This window comes from Bactrocera tryoni, chromosome 5 (assembly GCF_016617805.1).
Source record: "Bactrocera tryoni isolate S06 chromosome 5, CSIRO_BtryS06_freeze2, whole genome shotgun sequence".
Classification (NCBI taxonomy): domain Eukaryota; kingdom Metazoa; phylum Arthropoda; class Insecta; order Diptera; family Tephritidae; genus Bactrocera; species Bactrocera tryoni.
This window is the reverse complement of record NC_052503.1, coordinates 76,591,074-76,604,425: the sequence shown is the minus strand read 5'-3', so window position 1 is coordinate 76,604,425 and position 13,352 is coordinate 76,591,074. Positions and strand designations below refer to the sequence as shown.

At 35.0% G+C, this 13,352-nt stretch overlaps 2 protein-coding genes across 5 annotated transcripts in view; one reads left to right on the top strand and one right to left on the bottom strand.

Moving 5' to 3' along the window:
* Positions 1–13,352, bottom strand: part of LOC120778709 — a 62,448-nt gene that overhangs the window by 9,780 nt on the left and 39,316 nt on the right. The window lies entirely within an intron of this gene.
* LOC120778707 overlaps positions 1–13,352 on the top strand; it is a 111,571-nt gene that overhangs the window by 69,632 nt on the left and 28,587 nt on the right. The window lies entirely within an intron of this gene.

Sequence of the window (13,352 nt, the reverse complement as noted above, 5' to 3'; positions counted from 1 at the left end):
CAAATAAAAAAAGCTTCCATAAGAGAACATTTTTGATGTTCAGTTTGTATGACAGCTATATTATTTAGTAGTCTGACTTGAGCAATTTCTTCAGGCATGTGTTGCCTTAGAAAATCCTTCTTGTCAAAATAGGATATCTCGTCAATTAAAAAAGTTTTCCTTACAATAATTTATTTTTGATCGTTCTATTTATATGGCAGCTATATGCTATAGTAGAGCAATCTGGAAAATTTTTTCAGGTATTTTAGTTTCAGTTTATCTAAAAGTCTGTGCCTAATTTTGTGAAGATATCTCATCAAATAAAAAAGTTCTTCATAGAATAACTAAAATTTTTAACGCATAGTTTGTATGGCAGCTTCTTTGAATATTATAGTTGGGTTTATGGCAATAATCCGTGCGAAATTTCGTGAAGATATTTTCTCATAAGAAAAAGTTTTTCATACAAGAACTCAATTTTGATTATTTATAAACATGATTCAGTTGTTATATTTCAAATGTGGCTGTCAGCTCCGATCATAAAAGCTGTGCGGCTATAAAGTTTTCTACAAAACAGCAACAACAAGTCACATAAGCGCATAAGCAGCTTATAACTGCACAACTGTTGCGTTGCTTAATTGTTTTTTTTTACATGATTTAAAGTCCCTTTGACGATTGCCAACGCCGAACGCCATCAATATTGGGAATGATTATCGTTTGGCCCGACAAAGCGACGCGCGATCGCCTGCCGCAGCAGCGCTCGTATGACATCAACCGCGTTTAACTGTCAGACACGAAATCTATGTTTTTTCAGTTTTACAACTTTTTTTGGTTTTTATTTTTTTTTGCATTTTTTTATTTTTAAATTTTTTTTGTAGTGTTTTTGTTTTTTTTTTTATTTTTTTACTTTTTTTACTTTTTGTTTCATTTTTTTTGTATTTATTTTTTTATTTTTTTAGATTTTTTTTGTTTTTTTTGTCTTTTCTTAAATGAAGCTTCGTGTTAGGCTGTATACGGTCGCTTTTTTGTCAGCTGTCTGAAACAGCCACAACAAATGTACGTGTAAGCGTTCAGTTACAATTTATTTTCTTGGCGAAAAGCTACAAAACAAATGTCGCTGTTAGTTCGCAATTGTCTGTAATCCGATTAATTTCAATGCCGCGAATATTGTGCGATTACAAATTGAATTCGATTTGCACACACATATAGAGATGAAAATATATCATATGTACGCATATTGTATTACACTTGAACGTCAATGTTATGCTTAGCTTTTTAGTACTCAAATTACTGAATGCTTCATAAAGTGAAACTTATAGCTTTTTCGAGCCTAATCTCTTTTTATACCCTGAACAAGGTCCCTCAGTTTTTGAGATATCAACCTGAAATTTGGCAAGCATGCTTTTCTTATCAAGAAGCTATTTATTTGTCGAAATCACCGAAATCGGACAACTACATATAGCATATAGCTGCCATACAAACTGATCAATAAAAATCAAGTCCTTGTACAGAAAACTTTTTTGTTTGAAGAAATATCTTCACGAAATTTTGTGCAGATTGATCAAAACATCTCTATATTATCCGAAAAAATTGTTCAGATGGAATCACTACAGCATATAGCTGTCATACAAAATGAAACATCAAAATGCAGTCCCTTATGGCAAACTTTTTTATTTGATTATACAATCTCCGAAAAAATTGTTTAGATCGGATCACTATAGCATATAGCTGCCATACAAACTGGCCATTTAAACTCAAATTAAAGATCTTTTCATACCCTTTTATGCTATAAGAAACGCCCCTGTGAAGGCTATTATAATAATTTGCTCCAAAATTTCAGCCTCCCATCAAAGAAAAAATATTTTTTGACAAACTAAAGTTAATGCATTTTTCCTGTCAAACACATCTGGTCTCACATAAACACCAAGCTCCGCGCAATATTGTTGTATTCACGCGCTAATTGAAAGCGAATCGCATATTTATTTTGCCCAATTTATGCGCTTAAATATTTGCCAAGCTTTAAACGCTCGCAAATTATTAGTATTTGCTGTCTTCAAGTCGAAATGACCAATTTTAGGCAAATAATTAAAATAGAGTTGCTGGTTTAGCTATAAATGTGTGATTACACTTTGCTAAAAGCACAAAGCCGTAAATCCACTTAACTGGTTGGAGTTTTATGACTTTTTTAGTAATGAAACAAAAATAAAAAAAATTTAAAAAAATAAAACATTTTAACTTCAATGTCACTTTTTGAGTTGAGCGCAAACAGATCTTAAAACCAAAAGCCAACAAACGAATTTGCAGTCAACTCCAGTCAAGTTTAATGCTAAAAAAATATAATAGAAAGAAGTTTTTTATTTATTTAGCGACTACTTGAAGCGCAACAGTGGTGCATAATACTATTTTAAGTGGTGAAAAAATATAATTATTTTTTAATATTTTCAAAACAAAAAAACCGTTAACTTCGGTTGCGCTGAGGCTGGAATAACCTTCACAAATAAAGATATTTCGATACAAGTACTTGATTTTGATAGTTCAGTTTGTATGAATAGTCATCAAAATCGCGATAATTTCATGGATATTGCTAATTTTACCTTAGAAAATAATCCACGACGAATTTCATGAAAATAACTTATCAAATAAAAAAATTTTCCATACACGAACTAGATATTGATTGTGCAGTTTGTATGGCAGCTATATGCTATAGTGGTTCGATCTAAAAACTTTTTTTTTCATTCGTCGTATCTCGTCAAATAAAGAGGGTTTCCATACAAGGACTTGAGTTTGATCAGTCAGTTTATATGGCAGCTATATGCTATAGTAGTTCGATCTAAAAAATTTCTTAAGATATGGTAGCTTTAGATTAGAAAAAAATCTTTTCTAAATTTTGTGAAGATGTTTCGTCAAACAAAAAAGTTTTTCATACAAGAACTAAGTTTTGATCGTTCAGTTTGTATGACAGCTTTACGCTATAGTGATACGATTCTCTTAAATAAGCAGCTGCATAATGTGAAAAGAATGCGCGCAAAATTTCGGAGCGATATATGTATCTAAAACAGATAGACTTTTGCGAATATTTTCTCATATGTTTGATCGTTTCGCCACTCTCTAAACTTTGACGAATCCAAGCATAGATAATTTAGAAAATCAGCAGCATATTATTTAATTTTATTCATGACAACACTTCATTTAGCCATTAGACACACTCTATTTAATTGGTTTCTAACGCAAGTTGGCAGCGATCCGGTGTCTTAATTACAATTAAATGACTTCCTACATTGCCTATGTGACCTTGTGCCGCACTAACGGGCTTTAAGCGTCAACATCACACTGAAACTGTTTCAAAATTACTGAAAAGCGCAAAAATTTCCACTGAAAATTTAAATGAAATATAAATACGAAAAGACTTTTTCGACAACCCAATATATCAGCCGACATTAATCGGCACTTGCACTGCCTGGCAACGCTTGCATTTCTGGGACATACGAAATTCTTTTCAGCACAATTCTTTGGCTGAAATTGTCAGCGGCCAGTTAAGCGCTTCGAGTGCGCCGCACACTTGACCCCACCGATAAAAAGTGGCGGACAAGTGCCGCAATGACCGTTGGGCAATTGTTGTGCGGCCGCCGTGTCATGATGCAGCAGCAGCGACGCTCGTTGATCACGCGGTCACGCTGACAAATGCACAGTTATATATACCATATAGTATATACATATGTATACACAGATATCTTATATATACATATATTTGTGTGTTTGGGTGTTTATATACATCAACTAGTAAAATATACTCAGCTACTCAAGTGTCTAAGTGGCCGTGACTCTTCGCAAGGCTTTTGTGCAATTTCTGCGCTTTTGTCTGTCATTCCTCCTCTGCCCTCCGCTGTGCGCTTCATGCCACACCAAACAGTTACAAATATTTCTTTCGTTTTTATTGCAAGCATTTGACGGCGCAGACTCTTTCATTGCGTTGCTATCATTTTTGTTGTAATTAAATCTCGCTGTCAGCGTTGAGCCAAACGATTCTTATGATTTCTCAGCAATGCCAGTCAGTCGAACGCTTCCTATGCCGAAATTGAAATTGTGTGCCGTGGAAAAAACAGATTACATATTTTTCATGCCGGTGATTTATGTGCCAGCAACAGTAGGCTGTCATACATACATATATATGTGTGTCTGCTTTTAGCTGCTGCTGTGCGAAGCTGCGTGCTATCGCGTCAATCCTCACAGCGTTAATGGTTGCAACCAGCAATTGAATGTTGCCACATACATACATTCATATTATACATATATACAAGTATACATATACATACATATATGTACATACATACATAAATATGTACTTATGTATATATGCGTATGTGCAGTAAGTCCCGAAAGTTTAGGTTAATCCCGTTGATGCTAGTATTTTCTATTAAAACCACGGTACAATCCCGAAAGCACAAATCCCGATATCTAACATTCCGAAATCCAAAATCCTGAAATATAATTCCAGAAAACTTAAATCCCGATGTTTAGATTTTGAAATTTTTAAAATGCCGAAAATTAAGAAAACCGTTTTTCAGTATTTCAAAAAAATTCTTGCTTAGTTTGAAAATATTATTAAAAAAATTTAAACCTCAAATCCAAAATCCCGAATTTAAAAATCTCGAAAACCAAAATTCTAGCTTAATTTGAAAGTATTATGAAACATAATTCTAATCCCAAAGTCTATAAACCTGAAAAATTTAGGTCAATTTGAAAATTTGTAAAATAAAATTTATTCCCGAAATCACAAAATCCTGAGATTTCAAATCCCAATATTTTAAATCCAGAAATTTCTAATTTTGAAATCTGAAATCCCGAAAATCGAAAACTCCGTTTTTCCATATTTTGAAATACTTCTATCTCAACTTAAAAATATTATAAAAAAATGTAAGCCCGAAATCTAAAAACCCGAATTTAGAAGCCCGGAAAACCCCGATCTTCGGTACTAACAAATGCTAACGCACATTGTCCAGTATGTTAATCCCAAAATCCAAGATCCCCAAGTATAATACCCGAAATCCAAAATCCCGAAATTTCAAAATTCCGAATTCTAAAATCACGAAAATAAAAAATTCGGTACTTCGAAAAACTCTAGCTCAATATGAAAATCATATTAAAAAAAGTGTAAATCTAAAATCCCGAACTTGAAAATTCCGAAAATCATGAAACCCGATTTCCGGTACTAACACTAACGTACATTGTATACATATATAAACCATTGCCCGCTTGTGTGTTCTGCCACTTTTTGCCTTTTCTGAATGTTACTTCACTTTGCGGTGCTCGATGTTCGGGCTTTTGTCCGCTTTAATTGACTTTGACGGCGTTTTTTGTGCGCAGCTCCGTTGATACGCGTACACTTTTTTTCTTTCAGTCAAACTTTGCTGGGTCATTATTTCAGTTCTCAGACAATTGGTATAATAGATATATGAATATAAGTATATGTATGTGTGTATGTATGTATATTTATGTTTAGGCTTTCGTATGTATGTATGCATTAACATGATGCGTATGTATGAATGTGACTTTGTGCGATTGCTTAAGTAATCCGTGGATATCAACGGTGTCATCAGCTCTACTTTTGTAGCTGCACGCACACGTTTGTAAGCTTTGTTGTAGCTAGTTAATTAAGGATTTCACAAGCGACAGCGCTGCCTTAATTATGCCTTAAAAGTCATATAATCTAACAGCGTAAAGTAGAACAAGCGTGATAATGCATAAATATGTATGTATGTGTACGTGTGTGTACTGCCATTGAATGCGGCTGCAAATTATATTTTAACCATAAATTTGCGAAATGAAGTTACCAATCAAACTTATGTGTGTATTTATGTATGTATGTAAGGAAGTGGTTAGCTTAAAAGTGAAAAAAATAAAATTTTTGTGTGTAAAAATTCGCATATTCGTGTCACTTACAGTTACTGCACTAGCCGAAGGCTTATCAAAAGCTCTTACAGACAATAATGCCGAAAATTATGCTTTTTTCACACTTAAGTAGTATGAAATAAATCCAGTTAGAAACAGTAATAATTTAGTATCACTATAGAGATTACGAAATTTACAATTTGGGGAACTTGGACCATAAAAAGTCAGAATATTTTATCAGCAGCGGATCCAGAAGGTTACATTTGGGGTACTTGGACCACAGAAAGTCACTAACTTTTATCAGAAGTGGACTTAGAAGGTTACGAAATTTACAATTTGTGGTACTTGGAAGCGGACCTGGAATCTCTGGGTGATTTTTCCCTTCAACATATTTTTAATATTGATCCTACTTCAAACTAATTTTTTTCAAGTTGGCTTCCAAAACCCCCAAATATATTCACCACTATCTTTGCTGCATACGTATTATGATTTTTTGATTTGTAACATCCTTTTCAGTATCATTATTTTTACAACAAAAACTAACGCGCATAAATCCAAGCTGCATAATCGCACTTATCAGCCATTGTTTGTTATAATAAAAAGTCAATTAGTAAAATAAGCAAATTGTAGCTATTATTTTTTGTTTTTACTTCCTTTATTTTAATATTTATATTTGCAATTAATGCGCAAGTAAACTTTCCACTGCATTTACTTTGGAAACGGAAGTTTTCATTAAACGCAATTTCAAGCGGTTCCTGTGTTGATACTAAATGCAATTAAATATGGTATAATAAGTTTATGTACTATACTATACGTTGCGTAACACAACTGGCATGAATATGTTATATAAATACACATAAATATATGTATTATATATGCATATTTGTAAGTTTAATATATACATAATTGAAAATGATCGTGTTTTTCTCCACAAATGCATATACGAGCATACAACAAAAGTGTGTTGTGTGCATGATTTTCTATATTTTAGTCATTTAAGATTAGAAAATATATTGCTAAAAAAAGCAAAAATAACAAAACATATTGCACTGAGACTTTATACCCTTCACAGTTGCATTTCTTATAGCATAAAAGGGTTTTAAAACAACTTTTTCTTGATCTTGAGCATTCAGTTTGTATGGCAGCTATATGCTATAGTGATCCGATCTGAAGCATTTCCTTGTAGTATATACAGTTGTCTTGGAAAATAATCTATGCTAAAATTCGTGAAGATAGCTCAACAAATAAATAAATTTTTCATACAAAAACTTAATTTAGAGCGTTCAGTTTGTATGGCAGCTATGTGCTATAGTAATCCGATCAGAAAAATTTCTTCAGATTTTATAGTATAGTTTTGCACTATAATGCTTGCGAAATTTCATGAAAATATCTTGCAAAATGTAAATTTTTTTCCTATAAGTACTTAATTTTTAGCGTTTAGTTTTTATGGCAGCTACATGTTATAATGGTCCGATAGGAAAAATTCCTTCACTTATTATTGCACTCTGTTGGGTAATACTTCATGTTTAATTTCATGAAGATATCCCATCAAATAAAAAAGTTTTACTTATATAGACTTTCTTTTGATTGTGCAGTTTGTATGGCAGCTATATGCTATAGTTGTCCGGTATCGACAGTTCGGACAAATAAGCAACTCCTTGATGAGAAAAGCGCATGCACAAAATTTTGGAACGATAACTTAAAAACTGAGTGTCCAAAAGGACAGGCAAACAAAAAAGGCTATATCACACAGCTCATTACGCTGATCATTATATATATATATATATATATTATACTCGTATATGCTCCAATATTTTCTACTGGCTGTTAGACTACATACTTGTATATAGCAAATATAGTAATATATCTTGTTCAGTATACAAATACAGTAAATAGCATTAATGCTTTCATTAACCAAAAGCTACAGTACCGGTTACAGGTTTCGTAGAACAATTTTTCGTTACCAAAATGTCTCAATTAACAGCAAATTAGGAGCCAAACAGCATTTCACTGCTTTTATTAATTTCTTTTATATTACTTTTTCTATTTCTTTTTATTTTTTATTTTTCTTGTGTTTTTTTTTGCCGCATCGCTGACGAAACACCCACATGACATGCACGCAAGCAATTTTAATGACTTTCATTACCAATAACGCTTACAAGACATGCAATTTCTTTTATTGCTTTGTGGGCTTGCATGCCTTCTACGGTCCAACACACCAGTGTAATGAACTTCAAAACACTAATTACACCAGTTTGAATGCAAAAATATCGAACAACAAAAACTATTACGAAAATATTAATTCAAAAGTTATTGAAGCGAAACTTGTGCGCTAAAAGAGCTCAAGTTCATATTAAGCAATTCTTACAGACAGACTCATTATATATTTTTGTCACGAAATTCGCTGCGTTTATTGTTATTGTTGAATTTGTTGTTGTATTTTTGCTGTTGTTATTGTTGCCTTTGTTGTTGTTGTTTTTTGCTTTTTTTTGCTCAATCGCTTTATGGACCATGAAAATTTCGTTTGTTAGTTAATCAAGTCATTGATTGCGCCAACACTGCACTGAGTGGCACACACACACGTACACACGCAGAAGACATAAAATTATAATTCTGGCAAAGTTAGTTAGTTTAATATATGAGACGCTGCAGCTGAGTTAAGTAATTCACTTGAATCCTTGCTATGAACGCCATTAACTCATAAGCTAGCGCATGCGCGCTTTGTCTCTATGTATTTCCACTGTGCATGGCTGTTTATTCGTGTTCTTCTCTCATCTGCAATTACTGTGAGATTTTCGTCAGCGCTGTGTCCGACTGCGCAGCTTGCGGATTGCTTAGACTGTTAGCCGCTGCTTGAGTTGTATCAAATCGCGCTGAATTCAATTAAGCGCTGTGCCGTTGCCTTTTGCTCGTTAGTCTTTTTTCCACACTCAAATGCATAATTTATTTCGGCGACGGCGCGGTTGTGCCGAATTCGCGTCTGGCGTTTGTGTCATGCAGTTTGAGGTTAATTAAATGCAAACAAAAGCCGGAAAGTGCCAAAGCGCCAAAGCAAGCGTCGTGAATACAAGCAGCAGTGCAACAGCAACAACGGCAACCACGAGCAAAGGAAGCAGGGTGATGATATGAAAACAAACTGGACTAATTTTTAGGGGCATGATATACTACTATAAATATATACATATATATATTTATATACAAACTTTAGACGCTTTTGATCTTATTTTGGCAATGTGATGAGCTGCTACGTCTATGGCTTGTTGTTGTTCTCATGTTGCGCGTGTTTTTATGCCCTATACATATTATATAAAGTTTGCCACCTAGTTTATAACACCCAGAAAGACACACTGGAGACCATAATATATATATAAATGATCAGCGCAAGGAGCTGAGTCGATTTAACCATGTCCTGTCTGTCTCTCCTTACGTCTGTCTGAACATATGCGAACTAGTTCCTCAGTTTTCGAGATATCGATCTGATTTTCTGCAAATGTCCTTTTCTCAACTATAGGCTATATTGCTGAAGGAACCGTCAACATCGAACCACTATAGCATATAGCTGCCATACAAACTGAACGATCCAAGTCAAGCTGTTGTAAGAAAAACTGTTTTATTTCAAGAGATATCTTCACGAAATTTGGCACATCTTTTTTTCCAAGATAAATCTATAATCTCCAAAGAAATAATTCAGATCGGTTCACTATAGCATATACCTGTCATACAAACTGAACGATTAAAATCAAGAAAAAATCTTGTATACCCTTCTTTGCTATAATAAATGCACCGTGTAGGGTATTATAGCATAGTTGTAGTCGAAGCTAACATTTCTTCTTGTTATTATCTCACACGTTGCCAACGCTGCGTTATCTGCTCCTACAAGCAGCATGTTTCGCACTTAATATGCTCGCAGGTTTTCAAGTTGCTTTGGTTGATTTCGAGAGTTATTTTTATTTTAGCAATTTTTACTGCGCGCTGCAGTCAACGGCTAATGAAGCTGTTACCAGCGCTGTTTTGTGATTTTTTCTCGGCCGCTTTGGCATTGCGCCTGGCGTTTTATCGCCGTTGTATGCACTTTTCCACGGCTATCATTTCGCGCAGATGGTGTTTTTGATAATGAATGAGCGGCATTCACACAAATACGCGCACGCACACATAGTATGTACATGCGGGCATGCATATCACACACCTGTACCCATACATATCATGAGCGAACTGTTTGGCTGCAGTTTCATAGTCTAAATATCTCGTTAACCAGCTAAGTGCCGGATGATGATACGCCGTTGGTGCCTCGCCATGGCTTTGTGACGCACTGCACACTGCGAAATTTAATTAACGCAACAAATGCAAATTCAATAGGCTGTGTGTGTATGATACTGTCTGTATGTATATTTTTTTGGTTGTACGTATTTGTGCGCAGCTTTTTGTTGACTCCGCCATTGGCCAACTACATGGCTTAACTTACGACGCTGCAAGTAGCGCATATCTCTTATATGTCAACAAACATACACACACACACAGTTATATGTCTCAATAAACGAGCGGTTTGTGAAAATAAACATTTTTAATTGTCAATTTCTTAAGCGGAACGCCGGCGTTACCACAAGCGATTATGAAACAAAAGCGAAAACTTAAGAAATGACATGCGCGCATGCGCATCAACCATGTCGAAAGTAATACACACATACATACATAGCTCACACAAACAGTTAACGAAATATCGCCAAAATAAAACGTTAAACACGTGAGCGCACACGCTTTCGATTACCAAATGGGAGCCGTTTGCTAGCGCCGACGCTCGACTGTCTCGTTATATCACCAATTTAAACGGTCGCAATGCAGCCGCGGCACGCATCGCTCCACACTAAGTGTGTCTCGAAGACACACCAAGTCGCTTATTATTGATTCCGCACTTCGGCGAGCCTCGTATGGCAGTCGTTGCGCGCAGTCACCCATGTTGCGTTGGCGTTGGCGCAGCTGATATGTTTTGTTGGTGCAGCGTTGCGTATAAAACAGCGGCAAATGGAGATAACAATGCAACAACAACAAATAAAACCACAACAACATCAACTATAATCACAACAACAACAAATGTAAATACAACTACCAACAACATTTACCCCAACAATAAAACTTTTATAGAAATGTTAACTGCTTGTAATATTTGAGCAAATCTAGCGGCGAAACAGAGCGTTGTAAGCAACCGGTTAACAACTACAAGCACAACAACAGCGCTAAAAATCATAGCATAGCCAGCTTAGAAAACTTATTAGTCAGCACATATAATATATTTAAAAGGAAAACTAAAACTGAGAAATATTAGTGGCTTGGGTGGCAGTCAACCATCAGCAGGCGGCCGCAAGCACAGTGGGTCTGAAGCGGAAGTTTGTAGCAATATTTGCGATTTCTTTTAATTATTAAAACAAAAATCGTTTCAAATTATAAAGCAATGGTTACTTAATGCTGCACTTGTCTTACTAACGAGTGATCCAAGTAAAGGTACTTTTTTGAGGGGTTACACGGGTTTCCTCGGGTAACCAGCCTTTTTTCAAATTTTTTTTTTCATATAAAAAATGAAATTTTTATTAGAATTTTTGATTGTTATAAACATATACTATTAACAAAGAAATTGTGAATTTTTTAGAAACAAAAGTATTTTAAACTCGGCCATTGCAATGCTATTTCCGGTGACCCCTCGAAAACACTCCTTACATGATCATCTAAAGTAAAAAAATGCTTAACTTAGAACTTGGACGAAGGAAAAAAACTGAAAATTCGATTTTGGCAGACATTTTTACAAAAAACTGAAAATTTCCTGACATTTTTATTTTCAAATAGTTGTGATCGAAAAAAAATCCTTCGTCCAAGCCTTTAACAGTTGTATCTCAAAAACCTCTGTAAAATTTCATGAAGATCGGTTGAGTAGTTCTCAAAAAGTCTAGCCAACTGACTTCAAAAAACACAGTTTCGAGAAAAACGCCTTTAAAGACGGCGTACTTAGCCTAGCTAGCCTCAAACGCACAAGTTCTTCTTTTCTGTATCCCCGAAACTATTATTCGGATCAACTTGAAAATTAAGAACAATATTTAGGAAGTGTTATAGAATTTAATAAGACTTAAAAAAGTTCGATTTTTGAATCCCGTAAGCCCATGTAATCCCCTAATAGCCTTTTTACAGATCCCACGTGAGTTGTGTGAATTTTTTATGTTACTTTTATTTAGTGTTGTTTGGCATTTCATCATGGAAAGACTGAAACCTGCACAACGTTAACAAATCGTTCAACTTCAAAGCGAAAATTTCCGCAAATAAATATGTTTTTCAAAAGCTAGGGATACTAGTAGAGTAAGTAGGTAGGGTATTCAGCTATACATCAGACAAACGACAGTTATTTTATAAACAAGATCTATCGTTCATATGTTTACTCGATGAGAAATGTATGCATGCCTCTACAAGCTTCCTCATGTTATAATTAAGGGCTTAAGCAAACACCTTCATACTTCCGAACACCCTTTGAATAATGTGTATGGTACCAGGACCCAAAACAGTCGGACACCCTCACGTCTGTCTGTATATACGTGCACTAGTTCTTCAGTTTTTGAGATATCGATCTGAAAGTTTGCACAAGTTCTTTTCTCACCCAGGAGCTACTCATTTATCGGAACTCTTGATATCGGACCACCAAAGCATACTACTATGAGCAAAAAGTAGTACGAATTTGTTGATAATTTTAAAACTCTTAATTTAAAGTAATCCTCCCCAAAATAATCCCCTTCAAAGTAACCGCTGTTAATGTAATATCCATCCAAGGGGTACTTGACACCAATACACTTGTGTCAACTTTTTTCTTAACCGTGAAACAGTTGTTGAAGTCAATGTCCGGAGGAGCCTCCAACGCGCTTAGCGATTCACGTTTAATGGCTTCAATTGACTCAAAACGGTTTCCTCGTTGACAGTTTGGCTGATGGAAAGGAATATTGGAGTACACCACACCACCATAATCGAGGAAAACTTCCTACATAACCTTGATTTTTGCCTTACCGTGACGTTTTAGGCTTTGGCTCACTTTTGTCACGATATTCGGCCGATTTATCGTCCGTTTTCGGGTCGTAAGCATAGATCCAAACTCATCGTCAGTAATAATACGTTTCATGACATGCTTGTAATCGGAAAAGATTACTACAAAGACGTTAAACTCGTCACACTTTTTCGAAAAAATTGAGTTATTTTGGAAGTAATCGTGCTTTTACTTTTCTTAGGCCCAAATGATCCTTTAAAATGGTTTTCACTGATTCCTTCGATATTCCAACGATACCAGTGGGCTCTCTGACTGTTAATTGTCGTATATCAAGTACCAATTCCTTTATATTATTGACGTGTTCATCATTAGTTGATGTTGATAGGCGGCCTGTACGTAGTTCATCGTCAATGCTTTCTCGACCCTCTTTGAATAATTTGTACTAATCAAAAACACCTGCTCGCGATAAACAATT